This window comes from Sturnira hondurensis, unplaced genomic scaffold, assembly GCF_014824575.4.
Source record: "Sturnira hondurensis isolate 20B ecotype Veracruz unplaced genomic scaffold, ASM1482457v3 Scaffold0018399, whole genome shotgun sequence".
Classification (NCBI taxonomy): domain Eukaryota; kingdom Metazoa; phylum Chordata; class Mammalia; order Chiroptera; family Phyllostomidae; genus Sturnira; species Sturnira hondurensis.
In genome coordinates this window covers 2,057,122-2,071,141 of record NW_028091030.1, presented here as the reverse complement: position 1 = coordinate 2,071,141, position 14,020 = coordinate 2,057,122, and the positions used below count along the sequence as shown (strand labels likewise).

The 14,020-nt window shown below is 44.2% G+C and overlaps 1 non-coding gene across 1 annotated transcript; it reads left to right on the top strand.

Moving 5' to 3' along the window:
• The first annotated feature begins 6,581 nt into the window (after positions 1–6,581).
• On the top strand, positions 6,582–6,714 carry LOC119002992 (small nucleolar RNA SNORA66). Its single transcript, XR_005069859.1, has one exon. It is a non-coding gene; the product is annotated as a small nucleolar RNA SNORA66 (small nucleolar RNA).
• The last annotated feature ends 7,306 nt before the right edge of the window (positions 6,715–14,020 follow it).

The following is a 14,020-nucleotide window of genomic DNA, read 5'->3' as shown; positions in this document are numbered from 1 at the left end:
TGAGGGCTTTGGATGGGCCAACTTCCCAACCAATCCCTTCTTTTCCCAGGCAAGACTGACAGGCCTCTCTGGCCCAGCACCTCCCCCTGTACCATTTTGACTTCTATTGCACAGTTGTCTGCCTTCCCCTGCTCCCACCAAAGGGGATGGGAGGGGGGAGTGTTAATCCCCTTGGGGGACCAATGCTGTAATTCCCTGGGGTGTGAAGTTGTGGCTTCCAGGCTAGCAAGCAGCTTATGCTCCCCCGTTTTATTAAGATCAATGTCTAAATCCTTTTGCTCCCTTTTTCAGCTAAATACTGATGGTAACACTACCTATGCACAAAGTTACACCTGAATAAAATGGCACAGAGCCCTTATCAGCCAAGGCCTAGAACCAAGGGCTAACTAGAGAGAGACATGTGGAGAACTGCCAGATATGCCCAGAGGGTGGCCAGTTAACAAAGGGACAAATTGGCCTAGTCGCAGTTCAGAGCCGTAGGCTCTGGCCACCTGGGAGGAGTACAAGTTGGCTGAGTTGACCTGCTGTCTTCTGGCCACATTCTCGAGATTGTCTAACATCCTGGGGAAATGGTTTCCTGGGGTGGCCGAAAGGCAGCTGCTCAGCCACCACCTCCAGGTCAGATGGACTTGGCCTTTGTGACCCCTTTAAGGCACCTGCAGCTGTGCTCCTTGTTTATTCACAAAAGACCGTTTTTTAGCACGGGCATCCAGAAAATCTTCTTCCTCTCTTTGGCCCAGGGAAGTCCACCGTCTCCAGGGGTGGAGGATGTTGAGTTTTCTTAAGCCTGAATCTTCTGTCTCCCTGGAGTGTGTCTGGGAGCAGCAAGGCGACCACATCCCACTGCAGGAGGCTTCCTCTTCTGACAAACAGGAGCACCAGGGCCACAGGCGTTGCTTCCTGCCTTCTTCCTTCCTTGGAAACACCTCAGCCTTCAGCATTTCACCCTGGCCTTGGGCTGGCTTTGTGAACCCGGATATGGCTTTGGGACAAAGGCAGTAGTCCTGGGGGTGGGGGGCATTTAAAACCATCCAGGAAGAATAGAAAATGAATGATTTGGAGGACAAGAGCCCCACCTTGAGATCTTGTTCCCCTGCATCTTGCTGGACTAGTCAGGATTCTTCCCTGAGCCTCAGAGTCTCAGCGAGAGCCCGGGACAACGACGGAAAAGAATGTGTCTTCTGCAGTCATCAAGAATAGTGAGCTACATCGTCCATCCCGTCAAGTTAAACATGTTGGCTAAATATCTTTCCTGTCCTAAAAAAAAAAATCTGTTCACTCTAGTGATTACTGAGAAAGGCACAGTAAAGACCTCACACTAGGAGTGTAGGTACATTGATTCATCTATTTCCCCATGTAGGTCTGTCACTCTTTTGCTTCTGATTTTGAGACTGCGTTTTTTAGGTGCATACAGTTCTAAAATTGTTATGCATTTCAACTTACAACCTGAACGTTTTGCCATTATGAAGCATTCCCACTGACCATTGTGATGCTTTTGTTTTGAAGTCCGTTTTATCTAATGTCAATACAGAACCACTGGTGTTCCTGGGTGGAACTCGTGGGAATTATTTGTCCGTCTTGAAGTCCATACAAATGCTGTGTAATTGCTGATTATTTAAACTTATAGCTATCATCTTATTTTGCGCTCCCTACTTGTTCCACCCATTATGTTCTTTTTTTCCTCACCCCACTTTTGACTCAGTACTTTTTGTCTATATACCTTCTTCCCTTCAGTGATTAGAAAATGACATATCTGTTTCTTTCCTTTAGTGGTAATCTTAGAAATAACAAATTCCTTTCTCAGTTTATCCAAGTCTTAGTTAATCAATATCTTTACCCTTCCTTTGAAAACCACACTTAATACCTTAATACCTTTTAATTCCGTTTGCCTACTTTTAAACTTCAGTGTTGTGGTGGTGCATTTTTTAAAGCGAAAGTCTCACATATAGTCTTTTGTGTGTTTCCCCCTCCAAGTCAACTTCATTAGGTGTTCGTTTACACACAATAAACTTCACTCATTTTAAGAAAACTGTTTGATAGGTTTCGATCAATGTGTGTACTTATGTAAATGCCACAATCAAGAACTAGAACCTCACCATCCACCCAGAGCTTCCCTATGCTCTCTTGTGGACCATCTCCTTCCCCCCACGCAGCTCTTGGAAACCATTGAAGTCTTGATGTCACTCTACTTTTACCTCCTCTAGGATTTTACATCAACGGAATCCTGTAATACGTAGTCTTTTGGGTCTGGCTTCTTCCGTGTCGGTGATGCTGGGAGTCACCGTGGTGAGTGTGTGCAGGCCTGATTCTTTTTCTCTGTTCCTCTGTGTGGATCCAAAGTCCCACCTGATGCCCAGCTCCTTCTGCCTGAACAGCTCTGTACCTAATATTTCTTGGAGAGCAGATGAACCCTCCCAGAGTTTGTAAGCAAGTCTTTATTTTCACCTTCATTTTTGAAAGACATTTTCACTGGCTTTAGAATTCTAAGTCGGTAGTTTTTCTTGCAGCGATTTAAAGATTTGATTCATCATAGGGGAAAAGGGAATGGACTCACATGAACAAGTATAAAGGACACATGGACAGTAACTAAGGGTGGGGGGTGGAAAGGGGAGGAAGGCGGGGAGCATGGGGCGGGGGGCGGGCAGGGTTGGGAATATAAGACAGAAACCTGTACTTGAACAAGAATTAAATAAAAATTATATTAAAAAAAGATTTGATTCATTGTTTTCTGCCTTGGACTGCTTCTGATGAGAAGTCTGCCATAATTCTTAATTTTTTTCTTCATATATAAGATATTTTTTTCTCTGGCTGCTTTCAAGATTGCCTCCTTATCACTGGTTTTTAGCAACTCTGAGTGTGATGTGATTTTGTATGTTTTACTTGGGGTCCATCAAATTTCTTGTATTTGTTGCATTCCCAACAATTCTGGGGAAGTTTCAGCCATTTTTCTTCAGATATTTTTTCTGTTGCCCCTCTTTTCTGGGACTCTGATTACATATGCGTAAGGCCCCCCAACTTTGCTTCACAAGTGACTGATGTTTATTCTTTTTACTTCATTTTTTCCTCTTTGCACTTAATTTGGATAGTTTCTAATGCCACATTCTCACGTTGTCTGAGCTTTTCTTCTGCAAATTCTAACTTACTGTCAATCCCAGCCAGCATATTTTTCAGGTCAGATTTGTATTTTTCATCTCCTATGGCCCTTGGGTCCTTTTATTTTGCATATTTCATATACCCTCATTGTATTCATGTTCACCTTTGTATCTTTGAGCATTTTTATAAGATTTATAAAGACCCCTGATGACTAATTCTATCATCCCTGTAATTTATGGGTCTGTTTTTGTTGATTGATTTCTTTCCCTCTTGGTTATAAGTCATATTTACCTGCCTTTTTTTTGCATGCCTAGTCATTTTTGATTGGATGCTGGGTGTTTCAGTCAAGGGTGAGGAAAAGACAGAAACCACATGAGTAATTTGAACAGGGACGAATTAATGTAAGTAATTATTAGCTAGTAAAATGTGGTTAATTACAAAAAGGGGTAATAGGAGACTCTAAGGAATATAGGAATAACAAATGCAGGAAGCCCTACTTCCTCTAGGGCTATGGGAGAGAAGACAAGGAAGGAATTAAGAACTTAGAAGAAGCATTCCTGCCTCCAGCCCTGCTTATTTTTTGTGAATTATAAAAATATTTCATTTATTTATTTTTAGAGAGAGAGGAAAGGAGGGGGAAACATCTATTGCTTGCTTCCCCCTGCCCACTGTGACCTGGTCTGCAATCCAGGCATGTGCCCTGACCAGAAATTGAACCAGCAACCTTCCATTCCACAGGTCAGTGTTCAATCCACTGAGCCACACCAACCAGGGAACCACCCCTGCTTAGATTCACACCTTGTTACAGAAGGTGTGGCTGTTATATGAACACATAGTAGAGAACAAAATTGCCAGGGGTGTGGGACAGAGATTTCCATAGCAACAGCCCATTGGATGGCTGCAAAACTCATTAGAGGGTATAAGTGTTCCATAGCTGGTTTACAGGATCTTCCTGTCAACTAGCCAACAAGCTAGTGTGTCAGCGGACCAGAGCTGGTCCAGGAAGGTGGTCCATTGTAGTAGTCCCCAACCTTTTTGGCACCAGGGATGAGTTTTGTGGAAGACAATTTTTCCGTAGATGGGGAGGGAAGTTGGAGGGATGGGGGTGGACAGGAGGCAGATCTCAGGTGGTAATGTGAATGAAATTTCACTTACTGGCCTGCCACTCACCTTCTGCTGTGCTGCCTGGCTCCTAACAGGCCATGGACTGGTGCTGGTTCTGGCCCCGGGGTTGGGGACCCCTGGTCTACTGGGTTTCTAGAGAACATGTTGGGGAATGTGTGCCACTAGGCCTCCTAAATACCACTCACAGCTGTGGAGATAAAATACATCAGAACCAGGAAGAGGATCTTCTTGCAATGGTCTTGCATGACACCTACCCACCTGCCTCAGCACACTTTTAAGACAAAATCTGACATAGTACTTAGTATCAGAGACTAGCTCCAGTGTCACAAAGCAGGGCAAAAAGCAGTGCATTTAGAGATGAAAAGCAATAAGCTGGCATATGGACATTATGCATTTTCTGTTGTTGAGTGCTGGATTCTGTTGGATTCCTTTCTAGAGTATTGACATTTGTTCTAGCACACAGTTGAGTTACTTGAGATCCTTATGATTCATTGAGGCTTGATTTTAAGTTTTTTTTTTTAAAATGATGGATCCAAAGCAGAGCTACTTTAGTGCTACTACTTAACCGTGACCCTTCCAAGGACTCTATCCAATGTCCCATGTATTGTGAGGTGTCACCATCTGGATGGTGGCAACATGAACAATTCTCCTCTCTGTGTGGACCCCTGGACTTGTTTTGCTTGCTACTAACTTCCAGCGATTCTTTCCTGGCTCTTGACCTTCATAGAATTTCACCCTATGCATGTGTAGATTTTGCTCAGCCAAAGACTCCATGGGACCTCTTTGCAGATCTCTCTACCTCCCCCACAATTTATCTCTCTGCATGTCCCATTTCTCTGGGAACCTGACTCACAGATTTTAGCTACACTGATTTTCCTAAATTCTGATATCCACTTACTGAACTCAGTGAAACTGGGCTCTATTTGCATTATTTGTCCTTGCACTAGAGTCTAGAAACTGTTTCCAGGCAGTTAGCTGGGACAATCACAGGGCTCATTGCATTTGTTTCTCTTCTTTCAAGCAGTTTATTTTCCAATATCTGAAGACAGTCCTTCTCTTCTTCCCCTTCCTTCCTTCCTTCTTTCTTCTTTGTACATTTTCCAAATTGTTTATAGTGATAGTGCAAATCCTGTGGAAGTTTAATTGTTTATGAGCAGATGTCTTTTGTTATGCATTTAAATTCTATCTATATTTAAAAATTTTCTTGATACTTTCCTTTTCATGTAATTTCATGTAGTCAATATTTGATTGGATTTACCCATATAGTTACCACTTCACTTGTATCTCAGATCTTTTTTCTGAAATTTTGTTTTTTTCCTTTTGTACAGCTTTCATTGAGAGTCTGCTAGTATACCTTTTTTTTAAAAATGAAACCCTTGATCTTTCAAGATATCTTCTCTGGGTATGAAATTTTGGTTTGATATTTATTTATTTTCTCAGCATGTTGAAGATAATATTTCACTTTCTTCTGGTTTCTATGACTGCTGATGAGAATCAGCCACCATCCAGTGGTACTTCTTCTAAAAATAATCAGTATTTTCTTTCTGGCTGCTTCAAAAAGCTTCCCACTGAATTTGGAGTTTGAAGTTTTACTATGAATCTAAATGTGGGATTCTTTTTGTTGAAACTTCTTGGATTCACTGGAGTTTTGAACCTGAGGGTTGATGGCTACTATCAGTTCTAAAAAGATCTTAGCCATTAGCTTTTAAAATATTGTGTCTGATTCATTCTTTCGCATTTTCCTTCTGGGACTCTAATTAGCCATATATTAGGCTTTCTTACTCTATTCTTCATTCTTTTGTACCCACTTAATAGGCTGTCTTTTGGCATTTTGTGCTCAATGTTGGATTGTTTCTTTGTAATTCTTTTCCAGTTCACCAGTTCCCTCTTTAGCTGTGTTTAATTTGCAGTTAAGTATGCTCACCTAGTATTTAATTTAGGTTACAGTATTTTTTCATTTCTAGATGTTGTCTTTGTTTCTTTTTCAAATCTGCTTAGTTGTTCTTTGCTATTTCTTGTTCTCTGAACATACTTTAAGACATTTAAAAATATGTTTTAAAATGGCACACATAATTATTTTCCAAGTTGTATGATAAGTCCAGGACCCGAGTCCCTTGAAAATCTGTTCTCCTGCTAGTTGTTTCTGTCAGTCCTCAGTCATGTTGCTTTGTTTCCTCATGTATTTGGTTGGTTTCATGCTATGGTTTGCTCATTTTGGGGGGGATTTTTACTTATGGAAATTTGTTAGACCTGGGATTGCAGAGGACTCTTCCAAAGAATATTTGTTTTTATTTTTTTCATCTGCCAAGTCACTGGGGGCACTTTCTGGCAGCAACCAGTGTAAATTAAATTCTTGGTTTGTGGTGCAAACTCGATCACTAACTCTGCATGATGTTGCAGAAATGAAGGGAACCAGGTTTGCTCAAATAGTTGTGGTGATGGAAGTGTACTGGCCTCAGAAGCTACTGAGGCAGTCCATTCTATCCTAGGACAGTGTAAAAAATAAAATAAAAAAATAAATTCTTGGTTTGTGGAGTTTGGGACCATCTAGGTTATGTAAATTCAGCTTACAAAGTTGTGTAAGGGGTGGCTGGTACTTCAAAACTCTCAGTAGTTACTTTTTCCACTTTTTACTTAAGACAATCCACTTGCAATCCCCACAAAGGAGGGATTGGTTGGTATTTCTCCTTTGTCCTTAACCTGAGAGTACAGCCCTTCGAAGTCTCAGCTATTTGAGGGAAGAAACTCCTATCAGACTCCCCACCTTGGGCATTCCCTTGGCTTTGTCAGCTTAGTCCTAGGACACCAGGAAAGCAAAACTCTGTCACAAGGTTCAGTGAATGTCTTCTGAGCAAACACAGCTGCTACCCTCCTTACCTCTTTGGTTCCTGCTTTCATTCATTGCATTTTTTTTTTACCTCATGCATTATTTACTTTCTTGCCAGCTATCTGGCATTTAAGAAGACTTTTTCTTATTCTATCCAGATATTTAGTAGTTTTCAATAACAGGGTCATCCCAGGTATGTGACACTTTTTATCACCCCAAACTGCAATACCAGGGTATCCTTTTTCAGTATCTAACACACAGTAGGTTCTCAGACACTGTTTGGCAAATAAATGAATGAACAAAGGAATGAGTGAAGACCTATACACACAGTTTTGGCTGCATGAACTGTTAGCCATCCAGAAAATACCATGAAGTCGGAACCTTTCCTGATGAGTTCACCACTTTCTGAGACTCTCTGTAATGACACATGCAGGGGTCTAGCTGATGTCAACTGGTCTTGAAATTGAGCGGCTCAGAGGCAACAGGAAATCTGTCCTCACGGGTGACACTTGCCCTGCTGCAGAGAGCAGCTCTCCAAATCTGTGGGCCTTTGTGGGTGATTGGTTTTCAAATGGTGGGGACAGAATTCAGGGACACTGTTCTGCTCTTTTCCTTGCTCCTCTGGGACTGTCAGCTGCAGATTTCCTTTCACAGCGATGGCATCTTGTCTTTGGTTTCAGTGCTGTGACCCAAGCTCTTGCAGCTCAAAGCGTGGTTTATGCCCCAGCATCATCTGTCTCACCTGGGTGCCCGTTAGAAAGGTAGAATGTTGGGCTCTGTCCAGACTACTGATTCAGAATCTCCATTTAAGGTAAGTTTTCCAAGATCGTTCATGTACACACGATCCTTTGATAAACACCGTTCTAACCTGATGTGTGAGTGCAACACATGGGTTACAAATGTGCAGCAAGAAGCTGATTTCTTATGACCTTCAGGCAGCCACGTAGGATGACCAACTCATTGCAGCTTGCCTGGGGCTTTCCCAATTTTAGCACAGAAAGAACCACATTCTTGGGAAACTCTCAGTCCCAGGCAAACTGGGGTGGTGTGTCCCTGCACTGGACAGAGCCCAGGCACCCTAGCCTCTCGGAGAGAAACACAGCTGGCCCTGTGCTTCCCACAGGTTTCAGAATGACTAGCCACATCTCATACCATGTTTGGCTGGGCATGGCTGAGGGGGCGCTTTGCCACCTGGACACCTGTGTCAGCAGCCACCTGTAGTTCACCTTCCTGGTGCCCTGGTGCACCGTGCCCAGTCCAGTGTAGGCAAAGTCACAGAGTGGGTGGTCAAGAAGCTGGTCAGGATCTCCACGGGGAAGCAGCTCTGGGAGAAGGCTCTGCACCCCCGTCTTCACGTAAGGCAGCAACTTTAGCCCACCTGCAGGTGGAGTGTCTCGTTAGTGGCATCTGTTCTGCAGGGGAGAGCTCCAACAATATGTGCCTTCTCTGCAAATTGGAACATTATCATTATTTTGAAATACTCGATATGAAATGTTTGATGGTATTCACAATCCATTCACATTGTAACAAGAAATCTCAACACGACATTTGTCAAGGAAAGAAGAAGAGCTGTTAGATTCTTTTCATATAATTTCGAGTGTTATATATTTTTGAATGGTTATGAAATGGTCTTACATTTTTATTGTGTACTTGTGTGAACAAGTTTCCTATCGATAGTGACTTTTAAGAATTTTAAGAGATCATCATTAAAAAGGCCCCATCAAAAACTGAGTATGGCCATTTCGCAAGTAAAACCTGATGTTAAAAAAACCGTGTTCATGGAAGAATGCTCAAGTTTCTTATTAAATTTTTTGAAGATTTTATTGGGAAGTTTTGTACATATTCAATATTTAATATTCTCCCTATTTTGTACTCATTTTTCTTATAAAATTATGTAATATAAGGAAAATGTAATATTAAAGTTTTTTTCCACCTAGTTCCCAATAGATGCTCCGAAGCTGCCTGCAGGTTACCCTAAAGCACTGTGCAAATTTGACCATCTTCTCTGCATGCTGAGGTTTATGGTACCTGGGAGTTTTACTGTAATCCTCTAGGCTCTCCATTTCTCTGAACTTGCCCAGGCTCCTGTGCTCACTGGGGCAGAGAACAAGGTGGCTGACAACACCTTCCAAGACTCTCCTTCCCCCTCCTCCCCTCCAATATCCCCCCTTGTCTCTGATGGACCCCTTCTTTAGAGAAAATCTCAGCTACCTGAAATGGTTGCTATGGCAACCCTAGAGCTGGGAGGAGCAGGGGTGGCCTGGCTTGCGGATGGGCTTCAATGGCAAAGCTGCACCTTTTGGGGGGCAAAACTGTGATGGTGGGCAGATGGGTCAGGGCACTCAGGGGCCTCAGAGCTACCTGCCAGGGACATGCCCTGGCCTCGGGTCCCCCAGACACCTGGCTCCCACACTTCACAGAGGCCTCAAGGTTTATTCATTCTATAGCTACACTCTCTGATCACAGCTGGTTTCAACTGGCTTTTTCTCTAAGGCCCCAGGGGTACATCTTGTCTCAACTGTTAGCGGCTCAGACCTGACTTTGGCTTTTAAAGTTTTGTAGGGGGACTCGAGGTTCCAGGTGCTCTGGGCCTTGTGTCAGGGCTTTGGAGCCAGAAAGACGTGGGTTCAAGTCTTGGCTCTGCCACTCACTAGCTCTGGAACTGGGCCGGACATTGAACCACGCTGAGCCTCAGTCTTGCACACAGATGATGGATCCGCCCCACCCATCTCACAGTGTGGTAGCGCGTGAGTTCATGCTTTGTCAAGCTCTCAGCCCTGCTCCTGTGCTCAGCAGGCCCTGGATTAAGAAGATTGCTGTTGCCCCTATAATCCGGATGTTGGAACGTTTAAAGATGTCCTGGAGGTTCCTAAACCTCTCCTCATTTTTTTGAATTCTCATTTCTTCATTCCTTTCTGGTTGGATGTTTCGTTCTTCCTTCTGGTCCATTCCATTGATTTGAGTCCCAGTTTCCTTTCCATCACTATTGGTTTCCTATGCATCTCCCTTCATTTCAATTAGTTTAGTCTTCATATGTTCCTCTAATTTGTGACTATAATCAACCAGTTCTGTGAGCATCCTGATAAACAGTGTCTTGAATTGTGCTTCTGAGAGGCTGGCAATCTCTCGGTCGCTTAGAGTTATCGGCTCTGGGACTTTGAGTTCTTCTTGCACCATCTTTTGGGCTGTTCGTGCCTGTTACGTAGCAGGATCAGAGCCCTAGGTGTTCACCAGAGCAGGGCAACGCAGTTGCTGGGTTGTGACACTGTATGTACCAGAAGGGGGAAAGAAACAGCCACGAGTGGAACACTTATTTGAACAAATAATAAAGGAGAACTTCCCCAGTCTGGCAAAGGAAATAGACTTCCAGGAAATCCAGGAAGCTCAGAGAGTCCCAAAGAAGTTGGACCCAAGAAGGAACACACCAAGGTACATCATAATTACATTAGCCAAGACTAAAATGAAGGAGAGAATCCTAGAAGCAGCAAGAGATAAGGGGACAGTCACCTACAAAGGAGTACCCATCAGACTGTCAGCGGATTTCTCAAAAGAGACCTTACAGGCAAGAAGGGGCTGGAAAGAAGTATTCCAAGTCATGAAATCCAAAGACCTACAGCCAAGATTGCTTTATCCAGCAAAACTTTCATTTAGAATGGAAGGACAGATAAAGTGCTTCTCAGATAAGGTCAAGTTCAAGGAGTTCATCATCACCAAGCCCTTATTATATGAAATGCTAAAGGGACCTATATAAGAAAGAGATGATGAAAAATATTAACAGTGAAAGGACAGCAAACACACAGTTATTAACAACTACACCTAAAACAAAAGCAAACCAAGAGGACAGCTAGATCAGGAGTGGAACCATAGAAATGAAGAACACATGGAGGGTTAGCAACAGGGGAGTGGGAGGAGGAGAAGAGGGGAGAAGGTACAGAAAATAGCATAGACAGTAGGTAGAAAATAGATAGGGGGGAGGGCAAGAATAGTAGGGGAAATATAGAATCTAAAGAACTTGAGACACGTGGTTATAAACTAAGGGGGGGAGAATGGTGGGGGAGGGAGTGTGCGGGTGGAGGGGAATGAAGGAGGGGAATAGAACAACTGTGATGGTATAATCAATAAAATATATTAAAAAAATAAATAAAATACAAAAAAAAGAAGATTGCTGTTGTTTTCCCCTCTGCTCCCTGAATTGCTCCTTTGTTCTCTTCTTTTCTCTTCTCTTCCCTTCCTTCCTCTTCTTTTCTTATAGCTGTGACCTCTTCAGGTCTTTATGTAAACCTGACTCTCAAAGAAAACAGAACCCTGTAGTGGAAAAAACCTCAAACTTTATGCACATAAGCCAATAATTCTGCACAAAGTGAAGGTAATTAATAAATGAAACCACTAGGCAATACCCAAGAGGGCTTATTATAGAAGAAAGTAGTGTTCAGAGCCACACAGGCGGGGTTGTGCACTCAGCTCAGCGTTCGGAAGCTCTGTCCGGCGGGTCAGTGGCATTCGGGGACTGACTCTGTGGCTGCCCTCATTGAATATGTGGCTGGAGGGGGAATTTAGCCTGTTTGTTTTAAAGTTTGTTTTCTGACAGTAAACTAATAATAACTGGTCAGTAACAAATAACATTGATATTGTTGTTCTTGCTGCTTTTTAAGCAAATTTCCAAACACCAAGCAGCATTCCAGGTCTGGCTCCGGGGAAATGGCGCGAGGCCAGCTGCGCGTGCAGGACGTCTGTCAGCGCTGGTGCCGCTTGCAGCCCCTTGCTCTGTGCCTGGTGTGCTCGACGAACTTGCCTTTATCTTTGTGACTTTATGAAACCTACATTACTTCATGTCCATGTATTCTAATTTATGTAAATAGTGTAAACAGTATTGTGCTAAAAACCTGATTCTATTTTTTTCCCTCTCTCAGTGTTATAGTTTTACAGGTCTATCCAGGTTGCTGTGTGCACCCCCAGGTGGGGCCACCAATTGCTGCATCCTCCACATTTATTCCTCCCCCAGCAGTGGAGGCCAGACGGCTCTGAGCCTCCTCGCCTCTCCTTCCTGTCCTCAGACAGCCCCACAGTGGCAATCCTCACCTTCTCTTTCCAGATCTATGTGACAATTTCTCTGGGATCTACATCCAGGAGTGAGTTTCTGGTATAGGTGTATATGCATACTTAATTGGGCTAAATACACTTTCACTTTTCATTATTAAAGGGCTCTGCCCTCATCGAGCCCTGGGGCTCACTAGATGACGAAATTTCTCAACTGGAAGATGCTAGAGAATGACTTAACATTTTTTCTTTTGAAGCACTTGGCCAGCACTTCACACAGAACACAGGAGACGGATTCAGGCCACTGGAATTCAGTTTACACACTTTGAATGGAAGGCCCAGACCCAAACTTGCCTTCACTTTGATGTTTGCACTCCAAAGGCAATGCGTTCTTGACATCTCACGCGTGTCTCTTCAGGGCAGGGTCTGGTCCACACTAATGAGCCCTGAGCGATGCGCAAGCCCTCTTCGAACAGGCGCGGGTCAGAACCCCCAAAAGGCTGTCAGCACGTCTGTGTGTTGTGAGAGAGAACATTAGCAGCCTGGCTGACCTTACCTCTCTCTTGAGCCCCGGTCTTTTGGGATCATCACCTGTCAGAGCAGATGAGATTCATCTGCTGGGAGGTGCTCCCCAGCCAGTTCCAGCTTTCCGCTAACAGCTCCTCCCTGGAAGCTGAGGAGGGGAGGAAGAGGCCTGGGGGGTGAGAGTTGTCTGAGTTCCGGCTGCTGTAACCAAATACCATAAACTAGGTGGCTTATAAATAACAGAAATCTATTTTTCACGTTTCTGGGGGCTGGAAGTCCACGATCGGGGTGCCAGCACGGCTGGGGTCTGCTGAGGGCACCCTTCTGGGTGGCAGACTGCTGACTTTTGGTTGTGTTCTCACTTGGCAGAAAGGGAGGGAGAACAAGCTGCTTCTTCTTGCAAGAGCGCTAATCCCATTCACCTGGGCCCCATCTCACAGCCCGCTTGCCTCCCCAAGACCCCAGCTCCAAACACCTTCACCTTGGGGATGGGATTTCAGGGTATGCCCTTCTGGCGGATGCAGACATTCGGCTATAACGGGGATCTCTGGGGCTCGCTGCGGCTCTTCCAGCAAAAACAAATATTGCAGTTGTTCTGTTTCTCTCCAGCTGGTGAGAGCCCTTGACAGTGGGCGATGTCCCAAACATTGTGCAGCCTTAGACAATAGCCACAGGTGTCCAGATAGTCTCTGTACCATTTGGTTTTAAATGAGAAAAGTGTAATAGCTTTAAGTCTTCCTGTTTGAAATAGAGTATCTGGGGTTCCAGCTGGTCCAGCCATTCATTCCCAAATCCCCAGTCGGGTTTACTGAAGTTGGCCCCACGCGTCTGGACTTCCTAAGGCCAGATGGCCACCTCTCAGGCCACTCTTTGTAGAGCAGAGGGAAAGGATTAGGATGTTAAGGTTCTGGAGTCAGATGGTACCAGGTACTCACCTGGTCTGCTACTTGTAGTGACCTTGGACAAGCCTTTCTTGTCTCCAAGCCTCAGTTTCCTCATCTACGAGATGCGGACACTATCTCCCATCGGAAGATTAGATGAGAATAGTTGTTAAGCCATCTAGCGGTGCCCGGCATATGACAAGAAGTAAGTGGATGGAATTTCAAAAAGCAGCCCAGGGGATCCTGGGATGCAAGCGAGTTTAGAGAAATACAGCAACAGTAAGTATCTCCTTGGACCTGTGGTGTGCCAGGCACTGTGCCAGAAACCTCAACGCCTTGCACCATGTCCTACTTACCTGGATGGAGGCTGCTGAGGGACTTGGGCATCCATTGAGGATGAGGATGAGGAGAGGAGGAAGGGCTTAGATGGGACGCACAGTGAGGTCTCCTCTCTAGCCCCCAGTGTGAGAGGTGATTTCAAAATGTTTATTTACTGAGTTGCAAATATTGGAACCCATTATGGCTAGTTTAA